General features: G+C 38.8%; 2 protein-coding genes across 7 annotated transcripts in view; one reads left to right on the top strand and one right to left on the bottom strand.

Moving 5' to 3' along the window:
* LOC135715273 (band 7 protein AGAP004871) overlaps positions 1-17,390 on the bottom strand; it is a 609,777-nt gene that overhangs the window by 19,316 nt on the left and 573,071 nt on the right. The window lies entirely within an intron of this gene.
* The window catches only part of Fhos (Formin homology 2 domain containing), a 290,675-nt gene that overhangs the window by 52,341 nt on the left and 220,944 nt on the right, over positions 1-17,390 (top strand). For 2 of the 6 annotated variants that reach the window (XM_065238601.1, XM_065238602.1), the window contains exon 1: positions 4,573-5,226. The exons of the other annotated variants lie outside the window; for them this stretch is intronic. The gene's annotated coding sequence lies outside the window, so the exon portion shown is untranslated. Of the gene's footprint in view, positions 1-4,572; positions 5,227-17,390 lie in introns of those variants that run through there. 6 annotated transcript variants of the gene reach the window in all.

Below are 17,390 nucleotides of genomic sequence, written 5' to 3'. Positions count from 1 at the left end.
TTCGGGTTGGAAAATTTCTCGACTTCCCTGGGCATAGAAGTATGATTGGACTTGCCACACAATTATACCAATGCAAAAATGGTACAGGCATCGAAAGCACTCAATTAATAACTGTGGAAGTGCATCTAGAACACTAAGTTGAGAGCACGCAATAAGCTAATATGCGATATGCAATAAGCTTGAAAAGCGAAGAAGAAGAAGAAGATGATTATATTTTTATTATTTGGTGAATTGATGGAATCTAATCGAATAGCAATCCAACATACATCTTTATGATCTAATTTTCATCAAATCAATTTTTCATCGTTTTGTAGTGATGGTTGAGTAATTCTGAGCTGGGTGTTCAACACGGATGAGGCTGTGAGCTGTATGTCGTTTGGAGCGGAGGTGACACGCTTGGCATAGATGACCGACCCGCAGCGACTCACGAAGAGCTACTGATTCCGATTCATAGTATAGCGGTCCAGCTTCTTCCTCCTTTGATGGTTGCTTATGTGGGCTCTGCAGCTCGTTGCTTGCAGGCAGCCTTTCGTTGTTACTGGAGAACAATTTTCAACGCCACACGCCGAAAGCACTACTACTGCTGCTACTAATTTCGACGACCGAACACCACCACACAGTGGTGTGGTCGTTGGGAGCGTGTGGTTCTGAGTATGGCGATGAGTGTGCAAAATGTTACGCAATTCCATCCTCCCTATTCGCACGCGCCCGAGGATCGGAGGCGAATGCCACTTCGACTTGTTTCGTCTACTTACTACTACTTACTACTCTCTGAGGTAATTGGTGGATTTATTAATTAATTCAACGCTTTTGGACAATGCTGGACATTTACAAGTTTTTAAATAGTTTCTTGCTGAAAATCAACATTTGTAGCCATATTTATGATCGATTGGTGATAAAATTATTGAAATTGGACCAGGGGCAGCTGAGTTATTAACGTTCGAAATCTTTCATAATTTGTTACATGTTCCATTTTCGGTTTTCACAAAGTGTACCCCCAAATAGAAATCAAAGACGTAGTCTTACTTCAAAAAAAAAAGGAACAACTATGTAGGGAACATTTTTTAAATATTCAATTTCAGGCTCCAAATGCATATCTTCTGCTAAATTCTCGAGATGAACTAGCCGTCGGCTAAAACCTCTATAATAAAGTAAACCAAAAATGCTAAATTCCCATTCTGGATTTCAATATACCTAAGGTTAATTTTTTATTATTTGGTGAATTGATGGAATCTAATCGAATAGCAATCCAACATACATCTTTATGATCCAATTTTCATCAAATCTGATGACAATCCGAGCACCAAGATGTCTAAACATCAACTCTCCAGCAATAAGTTTTCAACCTGGAACAATATTCTTTGTCACAAGCTGAGACCTTACCGTTCGCTCGCCGCAACAAACGATGTCAAGAGCTGTCTCCCTTCTGGCGTGGAGATTTCTTTGTTGTCTAAGCCACCGTGACTTCTAAGTACCTTACCTACCGATCGATCAGATGCTTGCTAACAACAAGCGCAAAAACGCAGCCATCGTCATTTGGTCTTTGAAGGTTTCGAGTATGGTTCTCTTCTCGTTCAAGAGCGCCATCGCTCATTGCAATTTAGTTTTTGATCGACCCGGTGAAACCTACCTTCTCTAGAGAGGGTGGACACCAACACCGTGATACAGCGGACCAGGTGATTCGAAATGAACCCGTACCACCACGGTACGGATAGTGAGTGAATGGATGGAATGGGAAGAGAACTGGTTGTGGTGAATATGTTGGGTGAGAAAGCGGCATCCATTCTCTGCACGGCCGGTCGTGAATTTGGGTGGTTGTCTTCACGTGGATGCATGCTAAACATGCGAATTCTAGTTAGATGGCGAGCGATCCTTGTGTGTGGTGGTGGAAGGTAGATAGGTACCTACGTTGAATCAGAAAGCATTTCGACAAACGAAGAAGAGTGCATGAGCAGCGATGCGTCGATGTGGTGAAATGGTTAGGGTAGATCTGATGTCTTTAAACTATGCGTCATCTCGACTATACAAATTGTTATCATTGAATGCTTGTGAACTATTGGTCAAGAATGCATTATTTTGGAATTCATCCATGGGTTTAATTCTAGGGACACATCCAAGCGGTCTTTTATTCATTATTTAAATTTATATCAGAACAGTAATGACCCGATTTTGTCAGCCCCTCCACGTATCAGACTTTTATCTTTCAATAATTTCACATAATCGTAATTCAAAATCTTTCTCATTCATCTTAGATGGATGTTTATGGAGTGTAAATATAAACATAATGGATCCAGTTGCATTCAAATTGGATCAGTTATCATCGTCCTGCTTACAAAATTTTACAGTTTTGTACATATCTCCGGTGCCAAGTATCCGATCGGGCTATATCTTTGATAATGTGCTACCCTCATGAAATGTAGCCCCTATCCAATAAGATAAAATGGGGTGTTTACAGATACGCTGGTTCACTAGCACAACCAGCTCAACGAACTAGTACAAATTTCTGTTGTTCCTGAAATCTCATGCTGGTAGATGCTGACGCCCTGACTACTTTTTAGTACAGTTCTAGTACACTAGCGCTAGCATACCAGCACAAGTGTGAACACCTCATAAGGTTTGGTGTGCGAATACTAATGCATATAAAAGTTAACGATTCATTACTAGCCATTTCTTTCAAATATACTGTCTCAAATCTCTTCATACTTAGAGAAGATCTGAAGTAAATTTTATTCAACAGTTAATGTGAATTGATATCCTGACACGCAACAGATGTATAAAAGACTGAACTGATAAGGCAACAAACATGGAAGAATACTTATGCCTATGATAGGCATGATTGCAAAGACGATGTACTCATTTAATCTAGTAGATTGTAGTACTAGATTTAATGAGAACAACCAATATACATTAGCTATAGCACACCAAATAACGTTGGTAATTATTGTAATAGCTGGACAATCAGGTTACAAAAATGAATATTAGCCGACAGAATCCCAAGGGTGCAGAATGCGTGGCGATGCTGTGACACAGCACGCCCATCAAGTTACCGAGAAGCGTGCTTGTTCACAGCATCGCAGCGCATTTTGCACTTTTGGGGTTCTGACAGTTAATTGATTTCAGTTTAAAAAAAACAAACGATCTGCCTCAACTTGACATTTCCCTTTCGTAGAATAGATGTCTTGAATGTCTTAAATAAAAGTGAAAGTTTCGAGCTCCAATCAAACTTCAAACCACAGACAAAAGACATAGCAATCGCATGTAATTCATCGCACACGCATTTAACAATCATTTTATTTTTTTTTAATTTATACTACCACCGCCTGTGAAGCGCATAGTATTTCCTAGCATTGGATGTTTACACACTACCGACATCTGTTGAGCGTAATGCCGTGACACTGTACTCGACAGATGCCTGTTTGTATGAGTCCAAACTGTTTTGTAATCTTAATACACTACCGATCATAAGGTTAAGGACACCCCCAAAAAACCATGCAAATATGTTTTGTTCAATGATCTCTCATTTTACGTTCAATTTTCGATCTCCAAAGGTTATTTGAATGGTATGAATGGTATAGCATAAGTGTTCTACTACTAATTTTATTTCAAAATTTGACCAACCCAATTCTGAGAAAATCAGTCACGATTCTTCAGAGTAAATTTTGAAAAATATTGTAACTTTGGGTGCACACAAAATTTGACAATATTGAACAATTTGCCTACGAGGAAAGTTCCATTCAATACCTTTCAAATGATCTAAAGAGAACGAAAATTGGACGTAACATGACAGAGATATGAACATAACAAATTTGTCATGTTTTTTTGGGAGTGTATATGACGCTGGTTCGTTTATTTCTACGTGGCAATCGATGACAAATACTTGCCTGAATCGTGCTAAAGAACTGTTTGTGTCCAGTAAATGTTGAACACTCGGTAATGAGCTCATTTTTCTATTTGGAGAGCACAGCATTTTACGAGTTTAAATTTAGCTTATTGGGAAGATCAATCAGGAGTTATATTGTCTTCAACCAACGGATCAATTTTCTTGCAAGTATCGTTTTCTCGAGTAGGATTATTTTTGCAATGATTTTCGGTCATATCAGATTTATTTTTTCCAAAATTCACCATGCGCTTGAACAGCTGTTTCAACGTAACCACCCTACAGACGTCACTCTGTGCCATGCAGTGAGGTGTCCATCGTAACTGAAATGCACCACGGAAGAGCCCGCAACCACGACAACAATAATAACAACAGCAGTAAAACAAACAACCACAACAGCACCACCACCTGAACATGAGCAGGTCGGTGGTCGGTGGTGGATTCCGCGAGCACCTCGTCATGTTGTATAGGTGTACTCGCGTTCGTAGCGTGTGTACATTCACTGTAGCATAAAGGAAAATAATATGTTCAAAGAGTAATGGAAAAGAGAGAAACACACCAAAAAACAACAAGAAGGAAAAACTAGTTTCAAGAGGCAATATGCCGGGGACTCGTATGTTCAACCACCGACCGCCGAGCAAAAATTCATTCGAAACACCTCACCACACACTACAACGTTGCTTCTCGTTGGTCGGCGGTTGATCGGTCGGTCGAGTCGAGACGTACGGTAAGAAGGCAAGTTCACCTTACGACTTACGCGAGAACTAAGTCAGTTGCTGAGCGTTCGTGGCTGCGGAAACTTTACTCTCCTTGGTCGTGGCGCGGTCTGTCCCGTTTCCAGTTTCATGTGCAAATTCCATCGTCGTGGACATTGTGAAGTGCAGTTTTCGAAAGAGGTTTTCTCGTTGGTTCCATTCGTTTATTTGTTGGAGATCGTGGAAAACTATCTAGAGCTCTGTTTGTTCTAGTTCTCCAGTTTACTCTGTGACTTGGCCGGCGCGGCGGCGTTGAACTGTGCTAATATCGGTGTGCTAATTGTGTGCGATTCCAAGAGTGGTTTAGTTGACGTTTTCTGTGTGCAACCCAAGTGATTCTGGTGTTTTCTTCGAGAAGCACAAGTTTCGTTTCTGGTGTAGAACGTAGAACCAAGCAAAGTGAGAGTGCAGCTCGAGGAGATATATGTTTACACGACTAATCCGTGAAGTGCTGTAGGAGGAGTTTCGGTAGGAGATTTGGAGATTTACAGCACCGGCAATAATCGTTTGTTGTCAACGAGTGTGCAGTGTGACAGTGTGTTTGGAAGGAAGACAAAATACGGCCCAAGTGTTGCTAATTTATGGTGATCAATGGTAATTCATTCGTTTAAAAAAAATAATGACGTGATAAAATTAAGTTGTCGATTAGAACAACTTTCCTGTAGGAGGTTGGTTTTTCGATGCAAAGGAAAAGAATCGTCGGATCAGGACGGTGGTTAAAGCCGAAGCAGAATGCAGTCACCTGTTTTATTTTAAATCAAGAAGCTATGGCAAAGATTTGCAGTGTAAGGTTCGTGACTTTCTGAGTGTTCTTACTCAGTGGAATCAATTCTGGTTGGAGCAGATCTTCAGTTTGGATGGTTCTCGAGGATGGTAGAATAAACAACTGCCCCACTCTTGGTGGGAAGGGAATTTATAAAATAAAAATAATTATATACAAAAGCCGAATGAACTTTGATGTACCTATGGGTACCTTAAGTGTAAGTGTGGAAGGAAGGAGTGATTAGAGAATCAAATTGGTATGTAAGGAGAGTGCGCAAACGTTGTTCGAATGTGAAATAAAGTAGAATGGATACGGTAGAAGAACTAGATAATTTTGCAGCGATTGGTCGTGGATGAATAGTGCATGAAACTGTAAGATGTGTTTTTTTTTGGTTGCGCAGCTGAATACATTTTCTAATGTTACATATTTTTTCTTTTAATAAAAAATTTATATATCCGTTAAATTATACTTATTTGAGAGCACACGACTGGTGTACAGAAGCTCTTGGGGATTTTCGGTTCTTTCAGTCTCCAAAAAACGTTGTATTGCCTGAACTATCAGACATTTCGGTGATATATTTCAACATCTTCAGGAATTTATAACCTATGTCTCTTTGTTGAGTGTAGAAAAAAATTTACTTTGAAAGTTTGACAGCTGTTAAGTGCCGTAAATAAATATTGGAAACCAAATTCTGCAAACGTGCTTTTGATGTAATTTTTTACGTCTTTCTGGTAAGCATATTATTCCATCTTATTGAAGTCTCAGACATTTAATGTTGACGCTCTTGGGCATGTCACAACTTCGTTGTGTGGCATACTTTAATTTTAGTATAGATCATACGGTAATTTTGTAGTAGAAGTAAATTATATGATCGATGGGGCACATTGCCCCGCGTAATAGAAGAACCTAACATTTTGGGTGTTCTTGAAATATGTTTCCTTACTTCTATGTTAACTTCCACCGAAGAAATAAAATGATCACAAGTTATTTCTAACTGCCAAAGCAACAGATCAACGTAATTACTCCGTTAATTGAAGTGCAAATGGTTCTTATAACAGTTTTTCTTTAAGGTGGGATTATTGTGCCTCTTTACCCTAATTAGAGACCTAAGGTGTAGTGCTGAAATCTGACATTGCATTGCCGTTTTTCACGCGATGTTGACCAAATTATTTTTGACATTGTCCCTGGATGATTGACAAACACATAAACCTTCGTCAAAATCTCACCCAATTTCTCGTCAATGGCAACGATTCACCTTGTAATAAAAAGCGTTATTTCAAATTCATGTTATCTTGCAATTAAGACCCAAGAGTACTGTTCATTTGACTGTTTACATGGAATTATTTGGCTCCAGCACAAGCACATAAACGTCAGTGACGGCATTGTCTCTAACACCATCCATGGCATCCATGGAAGATCATTTATTCGTACTGAAAGTGCTGAAAACTGATTTATCAATATCCCCGAGAGTGAATGAGATTGAACAACAACTTATAAAATTCCAAGTAAGCTTAAGTAGACTCATTTTCAACGATCCCTACATTTACCTCTGAATTGGAACAGTCATACATAACTACGCATCTTTCAAACCATACTGGACTGGTCTCTAGTAGCACTTTTAACACAGGATGGTTTTGGTTGTGAAAAATTTTTTGTAGCAATATTCAGCCATATTCAAATTGCTTCTTTTGTGTTTGTGTGTGTGTGTTTTTTTTAAGATAATGGATATCGTAGTTGCTACTTCCATTTCTGATCAGAACAAGTGGAATTGCACAGAGCACCACATAGATGGCGCTTGGGATTAGCTTATCCATTAGAGTGATGCAAAATTTGAAATTTTCGCTCCACAATACTTAAACGATTCCAAATCGGATCCTTACTAACCTCTCAAAATTTGAAACCATTTGGTGAGAAACTGAGATGGCACAAACCATTTGAAGTTTGTATGGGAATTACTATGGTAAAACCAAGATTTTTGTTCATGTCTATCTAATAATTCTTCATATCGGTCTGCTTCAAAAGTTTTTAACTTGTAGGAAATTTTTCCAGCTACAACTTTGCTGAAGACCACTTTTTAATTAAAGTATCGAAAGTTATCAATGGTTCAATGCGCTGAAGTCTTATGATCATGCTCAATCAACTGCTCAGCAGGCAACATTGGTGTTCCTGGGGCGTTGAATAGGACACACAAATCATGGCTACTATGTCACACTGCAAAATACAGTGTTGCCTACAGAGCAGCTGCTTGATCATGTCATAAGTTTACCAATCTCTTAAATAATTAATAACTTTTTTCTGTCTCGTTTTACATAGAAACAATCTTCAGCAAAGTTGTAGCCGAGAAAATTTTCTATAAGAATGGCTATCGAACTGTTTCGCAGCTATGGAAAAAGACTAGAAGGCAATGAATAAAAAGTTGTTGTTGATTTACATGTAAACTTCAAATGGCTTGTGCGCAGTCTGTTTCTAACCAAATGAGTTGTAACTTTGAGAGGCTAATCAGGACCCGATTAGAAACCATTTAAGCACTGTCGAGCGAAAAAGTCAAATTTTGCATCAGTCTATTATCCATCTTCAATGAGCAAGTAGTAGTAATGTAAAATTAACGTGTATTTTCTGGTTTTTTATGTTTCAACATTGGGTTTCAACATTTCAATTGGTTAGCCTTTGGCTCCTAATCTTTGTTCTAGTTAATTGGTTATTCTATTGTTATGATTGCGTTTAGTGCTAGTTTACAGGATACCCTTATGGGATTGTTTTGATTTGAATTTAAAAATTTGATAACCTACCTACTTGAGCACAGGAACCTACCTTACTCCTTAAACTATGTTGCCAAATCACGAATGACCTGGTGGTTTGATCGCAGACAGGTGACTCTGAACCTTTCCAACGTGGAAGTCTTTCGCTCCTCGAATGTTTGAAGACCGGCCAGGTGGTGAATCTCAGAATTACGAGTTCGCGGTGGACTGTTAAGGATCATTCTGTCTTGTTCAAAGTCTTGTTTTGGATCCTCTGAAGCTTTAGGTGGTGGCACTTAGCACAACTCTCCCAGATTGGCATACCATACTAATAGCCGGTAGAATGATCTTCTTGTGGACAGCAAGCTTGTTTTTGAAGGACAGAACATCCAGGCCTGATTGTAGTTTACTCGCCAGAGCACGGATCATTCGATCCTTATTAATGATGAACATTCACAGGATACCATCACCCGGCTGGGGAGGAACGTCTGACGTGAAAATGTTGAATAGGATAGGCCCAAGCAGCCTACCCTGAGGGACCCCTGCATCAACGTTGAACGTATCAGAGGGGACATTGCTCAAGTAGACCTGGAATAATCTGCCCGACAAGTAGTTTTTGATGATATTCACGAGGTAGATCGGAAAGTTTTATCGATGCAGCTTGTACTCTAGACCATCATGCCAGACATTATCGAACGCCTTCTCGACGTCCAACAATGACATGGCCGATGTTGGAAACAGACTTATTCCGATTGATGATGTTAGTAACCCGTGCGAGTTGGTGGATGGTAGAGTGGCCTATCCTAAACCTGAATTGCTCTTTGAGATGACACCAGCAGACGGCTGAGTATATCGAAAAGTTGATTAGCTTCGAGATGGAGGACAAGAGGCTGATAGGGCGATAGCTTTTGGCACTGGTAGGATCTTTGCCAGGCTTGTGTATTGGAATGACTTTGGCTAACTTCCAGCATGCAGGGAAGTAGCCAAGCTCCAAATATTTGTTGAAGATAACGGTAAAATGGTTGAAGAAGTCAATACTCAAGTTTTTCAACTCGAGGTTGACTACACCATCCATACCCGCAGCCTTCATGTTTTTAGTGCTTCTAATAGCTGTTATCACCTCATCAGCCGATATTCTACTATCATCATGCACTACTACGGGGGTGTCAGCGACTCTAGACATTGCCTCCAGTACGGCAGGCCCATGGGGCTCACCATGGTTTGGCCAAGACTATGTGAAATCACAAAATGTTGGCCAAGAGCATTGGCCTTTTCAACTGGGGTTATGAGTAGGGATGTGTCCAAGTTCTGGTCAACAGAGGAAAGCGGAGGAATCGGTCTCGACTTATTTTTCAAAATTTTGGTCATCTTCTAAAATGGTTTTGCACAATCTGGGAGAGAGCGAATTTTGTTGTTGTTCTGAGTTCCACCATCCTGGCCTGGATAATTTTGGTTAGCCTATTGACATTGGTCTTCAAGTGGGGCAGCCCAGAACGCTGGATCTGCCTACGAATGGTGTTACGGAGCCTGATAAGATCTTTGGTTGGGCTGTCAAGGTTCAGAGTATGACTCACCTGTCTGGATGCTGGTACGTTTTGCTCCCTGGCACGGGATATCAATGAGCAAGTTGCTAACTCAAGCTATTTATATAGATCAGAACCGGTGCCGGCCACGTCCACACGGTCTTTTAGGAAGAAGGGAAGGATGATTAGTATGACAACCGTTGCTATAGAGACCATGTTTACCTCTGCATCTCTACGATTGTTATTGAATAGAAAATTGTGTTAGTGTCGGTCAGATTATTTTTGATCTGGATTCCCTGTGGTAAGTGTGCCATTGGTAAAGCAGATGTGTTTATTTAAATCTAATGGGGATAGAGAATTAGGCATAGTGACAAATACAAGGAAAGGGTCGGGTCTGGGATGTAACTCCCAAAATTTTGCTCAGTAAGCAGAAACGGTAGCCAAATTGCTTTTTTTGTTGTGCCCAAAGTATGCTACATGGGGTGGGTTCGTTTCTCAGTCCGGGCTAGGAACTGTTTTGGGTTGAAATTGTTCGGTTTTTCTGCGTCCCATTAATACAACAATTACATAGGTGACTTTATATGAACATGCCAAGTTGCAGCACTAAGACAATTAATTATGCATGTCACATATCACACTCAGTCGTTTAACGCTGAGCTTAGAAAGCTATCAATTGATAACCGTGGATGGGCTGTAAAGGATACCACATTGAGAGCTGACGCAAGCTCAGATAGGAACGATTAAAGTAAAAAGATGATGAAAAATCAATGCACTTGTTCATAAGCTCCCTAAAACTTCACCTTGAAGCTTCTCGAATTCGTTTTGATCGATTTCGGAAATTTTAAGTACATTAGTTGATAATTTTTATGTTTCGAATGCGTTACCATTCTTAACTTCGGTAGATGATGCTCTCATAATTTAACGAAACTTACCACCTCCGTGGTCAAAGCTGGGTACTCATATCGTCACAAAACACGTAAAACACACCAGTGGTGCAGCCAGGATTTTGGTTTGAGAGGATTTTGTAAAAATGACGTTGTTGAACAAATCTTAGAATAACAATTTCCACTAATTTCACCAAATAGACGTTTCCAAATTCCAGAAAAGCTACCCAACAAGCAATGGAAGCAGTATAAAAGCTAATTTTGGCAAAAATATGATTTTTTCTGCTAGAAAATAGCTTATTCAGCCTTTAATCAGCATAAATTTTATTTGGTTGTTTTGGTTTTCATGGTTTGTAGATAGAGACTGAAATATGTTTTAGATTTATCCTAGGAAATTAAGGCTTTTTTATAAATTATATTACAAATCATCTTCGTGTTTTAGTTATGTATTTTGAAGTTATCAAGTTGTTGGTTTTCGCTCAATACTCCTATGCGAATAGACTACCATGCGCTTCCATCGATATATAGCGACTGTAACAAGTGTACTATGAGCTATAGGTATGAGTGACGCATTTGGTCAAAGTAAAATAGTCGAATCGATTTGCAGTCTGCGACAAAGTTGTTCTGCATAACATAGTATTCCCAATCTAAGTCCACGGTTTGGTTAAAATTGAGCAATTTTTGACAAGCAAATGAATAGTTTCGTGTCATTATCCATAAATTTACCCATACCAAATTAAAATTCTTCCACAAATCTAGATCATAACCAAATTTGCTTAAATTTAACACAGTTGTTGGATACCGCAATGCACATCGAAAGAGCACTTGGGAGCATGGGGTTGTAATGTTGACCCACCCTCTTAGATATACCTTTTCCATACCAGGAGTCATAGGCGCTAGTTGATTCTTCATTACCTAAAAGTAATTCTGAGTGTATGCTACGCTCAGTAGTAAGAAGGGAACATGGAAAATGAGATTGTATCATCACTTCCTAGGCTCCCTTGTTAGTTACAGTAAAGGAGCCTTTTGCCTTTTTAGTATAATTTCTCGACTACTTTTTCAAAGGGACGTATCAGCTTTTGTAAACAATGCATTTGATCGTCGATTTGGCGTAATTGGTAACTAGCCCACGCATGCTAACACTACCAATTTTTCCCTACCTGGTAGTAGTAAAAGTAATCGAAATTTCTCTGTTCATACATTGAATGCATAACAGGCACAACTTCATGATCCAACAATAACTCTATTATGATTTATGCTGCTGAAAGTAATTATAAAATTATCAACTCAAAACCTGCATCGCTTAACCGATTCCTTTAAAATTGCAAACTCAAACTTGAGCTTCTCCCAAACCATTTCCATTAAATCCCGCATCCATCGCGTGGCGTAAAGTGCAAACACAAGAAAACACCGCATATAGCGATCACAACCCAGTCAGCCATACACTGATTTATGCGTTCGACATTTTGATTAATTTTTGCTGCCACATTCTATTTGTGTTTCCCATTCAAAGCCGTTCACATGCTGGAAACCGTTATCCCACCAATTGGTATTTTTTGCCATCTCTCTCGATTTGTTTCGCTGTTACAGTTTTGTGACGTTTGTCGTTCTCCAACTTTCCAACTCGACATTCCATCATCATCATCATGATCATCAACGTCATACTGCCCCAATAGAAGATTCAAGCTCGTGTGACACAATTTGGTCCAATGGTGTTCTTGTCTAGTGTTCTCCTAGTGACTTACAGCAGCGTGTCAATGGAATGAATAAATCAAACGCCATTAGTTATTTTTCTTCGCACCGGTAATCTCCAGGAGAAGGTTCAAGCGTTCACGGCCGTTGAGACTGATTCATATTTGAGTTCCGTTTGCTCAAATTCGCAAAAACGTAGGTCACTCTTAGGCTGAGTAAAATTTTACTCCACTTTGATCTTAGCCTTTAGGCCGAGAAGCGATTAAAAAAGAATTGCTCGAATATGATAAAATTCCGCTCACATTTGAGGGACATTTACTTAGTCTATTAGTGACCTACGTTTTTGCAATTTGAGGCCGTGTGGCTGACTGACGAGAAGCTTTTCTCGCACGCTTCCCGTTGTAGGTATCTCATGTTTGGAAATGATTCGCGAAACTAACACCACCGATCATCGTAGGGGGCGAGCTTTTCAAGGATATCCTCTTCCGATGAGTGCAGTAGTTTTAGCTGGTTTAGCCTTTTCCCATGAAGGGCTTGCTCAAACGAGTAGATGTGGAAAGAGTGGATATGCAGGTGTGCGGACTTGAACTTGACTGGATTTGTTTACACACGTTTTTAGTTTTCGCTGCCCATGGAGACCAGGTTTTCGCCGTCATCAACGTCCGTCGGTTGTAATCGATATTCGCCACAGCTGGTTTGGATCGATGGGGACCGGTGTAGTAGTCAGAGAGTAGAGTGTATGGTGAGGTTTTGATTGAAATGGGGCAATTAAATTAGAACGTTTTAGTGTTGGTTAAGGGTAGGGTTACCAGTTGAAAAAAGCCTAAAGAAGGACATTTTTTATGAATCCAGGATAAAGAGGAGGACAATATCCATTATCAGATAATTCTTTTTTATATAGTAAATGTTTTGAAAATATATGCGCTATCACATAATTTATGATTTTCGGTAGGCATTTAATCAAAGGTAGAAAGTATTTACAACAAGCAAACATCCTCTGCTTGTGTTTCATAAAACATATGTAATGGCAAGTTTTTCCAGAATGCATTTTTTTTGTATAAAACCTTAACGAGCTGATTTTCGAGACGCAATGCATTTGGGGAAACAAACTTTGGTCGAAAAATAAGCATGCATAAAGATTACACCACATTACAGAATCTGTTCATATTACAAAACATTGCAAATTTTGCATATTGTTCATGTAAATCTGTAATCGAATCTTACATTTCCCGGTTGAGTGTAGAAATCTGTTTTGTTTTAATTTGATATAACATTGATTACTTATTTACTCAAAACTTTGATGTAGGTGAGTTTACGTATTCTCGTCAATCTAAGCAGTGTCCGCGCTTCTATATGCATTTTCCTAGCGTCACTCACACATATGACGTGTTTGTTGTTTTAAATTTGTCTGCTGCTTGCTTCTCTATCAATTCCAATCGCTAGATTTTTTCAAGACTGCTTGAAAGCAGTTTTATAACGCTCCAAACTCCTCAGGTGAGTGTGACTATTTTTGGCAGCCTCTTTTTCTTCGGCAACATTTTAATTTGAACTGCGTGTTAACCAGCTGTTCTATTATCGGCAACTCAAAATCAGCCGCATTTTGAAATGCTATATTTAATTTAAAGAAAAATCTGGCATAACAAGATTGCTCAGTCGTAAAAATGTAATCAGATTGAGGCAGAAGATTATGCAATCGTTTGAATCAATTCCTGTTTTGATGAGACAAATAAAGTGAAATTAACGTTTAAATTTTGGTAACCGAAAACAGTCAGTGTGTGCCGAAGCAGACAATTGCGTGACGTGCATGTGAAAAGCAGTCATGCAAATTGATTATTTTATTATTATTATTATTATTGTAATGATAGTCACTTGAACATACTTAGGTCATTCGTGACCTGTCCGGGGATGAGATTTGAACTCGTGACTTTAGTGTGAGGGGAATGAATGTCAACCACTACGCCGAGGCCGTCCCTGGCACATTAACTGTTGATTATTGGAAATGATCTAGTTAGCTGATTACTCATGTTACAGTCGGACAAGCCAGTTTATCTGTCCAAGCCTGCACAGTTTATCTGGCTTCTAATGTAATCGGTTACCAGTTATCTGCAGACAGAGATTATCTGTGACATGGTCTGTTGGTCTGTTGACAAATTGGGTTCTTTAGGGGTATTGAGGTAATTGCATATTCGTAATGTGCGAGTCAAACAGTGCTGAGATTTTTCATTGTCATTGACAGACTTTCGCGCGATATTGACAAAATTGTTTTTCATATAGTCACTGATTTGATCCTCAAGAAATCCTTCGTCAAAATCTCATTCATTTTTTTGTTAATGACAAAGATTCACCTGGTAACAAAAAGTGTAATTTCGTGCATTCTGTGTCACATTATTGTTGTCCTACCAGTTCAGGACGTAGATGATTGTTCACTCTAACGGCTACATGTAATTGTGTTGCTCCAGTCATTTAATTTCGTTACAAATTTAGTTAATAAAAAAATCTACACATGTTCGTCATTGACACTTGACATGGTTGCCTTGACAATGACTTTTAGCACAAATGAGTGACCGAAGCAGAATTGTAAAGGTCACCGTGTATTGTCAAGATTTTGCAGCACTGGTGTCAAATGGAACCGAAATCCAAAATTTTAATGATTTTTGAGCAGTCGAACTATTTTAAATAAGTGTGATTACAGTAGCAAAATCACCATCTTAGCACCCCTCAGTGGTACCATAGAGGTAACTCTAAGACTAGAAGGTCCCGAAATAACGTGCTCAACTTTTTGGATCAGCTCTGGTACTATCTTCGGTCCCAAGCTAATCGATTCACCCCTCGAAACATAGGAAAAACCAATAACCCCTCATTTTATCTGTCAAACTTTCATAGCGAATCAAAACAAACATTGCGTAGTACTAGAATTTCGACTAAAATGGGATACGTTAATCGTTTGCTTGGGACCAATAGGCTAGTCAAGTAGTGAGCCAATTTAAAATCGTTAGTTTTTTATTGATTGTTGGTGGTACTTTGTATGGGAGCGAGCTGTCAATCTGTTAGTTTTGTGTCAAACAGTGAAGTGGTTATTTTGCTTTAAATCTAGATCCAAAATTCGACATTGACGTTAAAAAAATATCGTTGAACTTAGAAAACGGTGGCCTTTCAGATCAGGTATCAGGTATCGATATATTTTTCAAAATTAAAGAACATACACATTTGCCGGTTTTTGCAACTATTCTGCAGAACTTGTCTGTCGCAGATATTTTGAAATTTGGCAGTTTGTTCACGTTTTTATTTTCAGTGATCGATTTGGTTGGTTTGGATTAGAAAGCATTTGGTTGTGAGATCATAAATGACGTGAAAATGAACGGTTTCGGTGAAAATTTAAGCAGTTAGCCAAAAACTGCCAAGCGTAATCGTCGAACGGTTACCCATAAGTGGTCGAATGAGGAAACCATACATTACATTACCGGCATTCTATCACACAAATTGGAAACAAATTTTATGAACTTTTGCTCTTCTGTTCACTGTCAACCATCAAGCTCTCAAACTCGCAGATTACCTTCCGATGGGATCAGGGCCTTTAGAGTTTGCTCTGTTCTTACACTTATCGGCATACAGAATGGCTTAACACGTCTGTCACAGATAATCTCTGCAAAAATATTGTCTGTCGGCAGTCAAATTTGACTATTACAGTCACTCAAACTGTATGTAGTGTGATCAAGTTGCTGTTGTAAAAATTGATCTATCTGCACGGTTAATTAAGCAGTTCTGGAATTCAGAAAAATAAAGAAAATTTGCACATGATGGCAGAAAAGTTAGTTAGTTAGTGTGAAATGTAACCAAGGCAGCCAGTTCTTGACTTGCTGTTTAATGGTATATATTTCACTAGGTAGGGAAAATGGCTCCAATGTTGGCCTATGGATCTAAGATTGGGCCCATCGCTAAAAATTTGCTATTTATCCATTTTATCTAGATGAATGCGTCATTGGAACGGTACTAATGGATATTTTTGGTCGCTATTTAAAATTTAGTGTATTGTTGAATTTATGTCTAGGTCCAAATAAGAGGTATTGACTCTGACATTACATCCATTTCCCCAATTTAAAATATACTATTTATTCCATAAAACAATAATATGCGTTCGATTCTGTTTTTTTAAATCCATTAATTTCTTAGCGTTATCTTTAGGACAAGGTCAGTATTTTTTTTTACCGATTTTTAATTCAAAACCTACAGCACAAAGCCTATAATCCACAATGCCACAATGGTCCCAAAGCCGTATTTAGGAAGACAAAAATGTTTGCGCTAAAACCGTTGGTTTTAGGCATATGGTGTCTTGGGGAAAGTTTCATCATATATTTTGGCCAATCTTTTCATTGTACAGTATTTTTTTATTTTTATTATTATTAATTTATTTGATAACGCTCAACCGAATTAACTTTACACAGCCGAAGATTCTTGTTCACTATACAATACATCTTAAAAATATAGTCAAAAGGTACAACACAATAAACATTTTATCTTCCGCTATCCAATAAGCCTCCTCTACCAGAACGGGAGCCGCTTCCAATGGTTTACTTGTATGGCAGATTTACCAACGAGGGTCAGAGCGCTTCCATGGTAGCAATGGATGCAAAACGTGGTCAGCACTGACACATTCATCACGAAACGGTTGCTTTGCAAAGTCGACGACGCATCGACTGAAAGAATTGCTGATGATGAACAATGAGGAGGACCACACAATGGACGCGTGACACACATTGAGAGTGGTCTGCTTCTGTCGACAGCCGAGTGAACACTGCGATCTTTTCATGTTAGTAAAATAAGGGTGGTCCATAAAATTGGTGAATTGAATATGCGAACTTTTTTATTGTTTGAGATAGACCAATGCAATGTTGTAGAAAGATGCAGAACAATCAATTTGTAGTAACTTTGATAAAGACATCAAATTTCCATCTCTTATGATTAATGAGTTATGATTTTTTTAAACAAGCAGGTTAGTGTGGCCCCTGAAAAATTGGTTTTCTATGAATATCTTTTCATACGTTAATTTCTCGTAATAACTATGTTCTAGACACTTTTGATATGGTGAAAGCATATTTCATCTATTGTATGTATGTATGTAAGTTAGAAAAAATCGCGGATCTCTAGGTCTACTTTCAGG

Source organism: Ochlerotatus camptorhynchus, unplaced genomic scaffold (genome assembly GCF_037179485.1).
Source record: "Ochlerotatus camptorhynchus isolate MF236.1 unplaced genomic scaffold, CSIRO-AGI_Acam_v1.1 ptg000840l, whole genome shotgun sequence".
Taxonomy (NCBI): domain Eukaryota; kingdom Metazoa; phylum Arthropoda; class Insecta; order Diptera; family Culicidae; genus Ochlerotatus; species Ochlerotatus camptorhynchus.
This window is presented reverse-complemented; position numbering and strand designations above follow the sequence as displayed.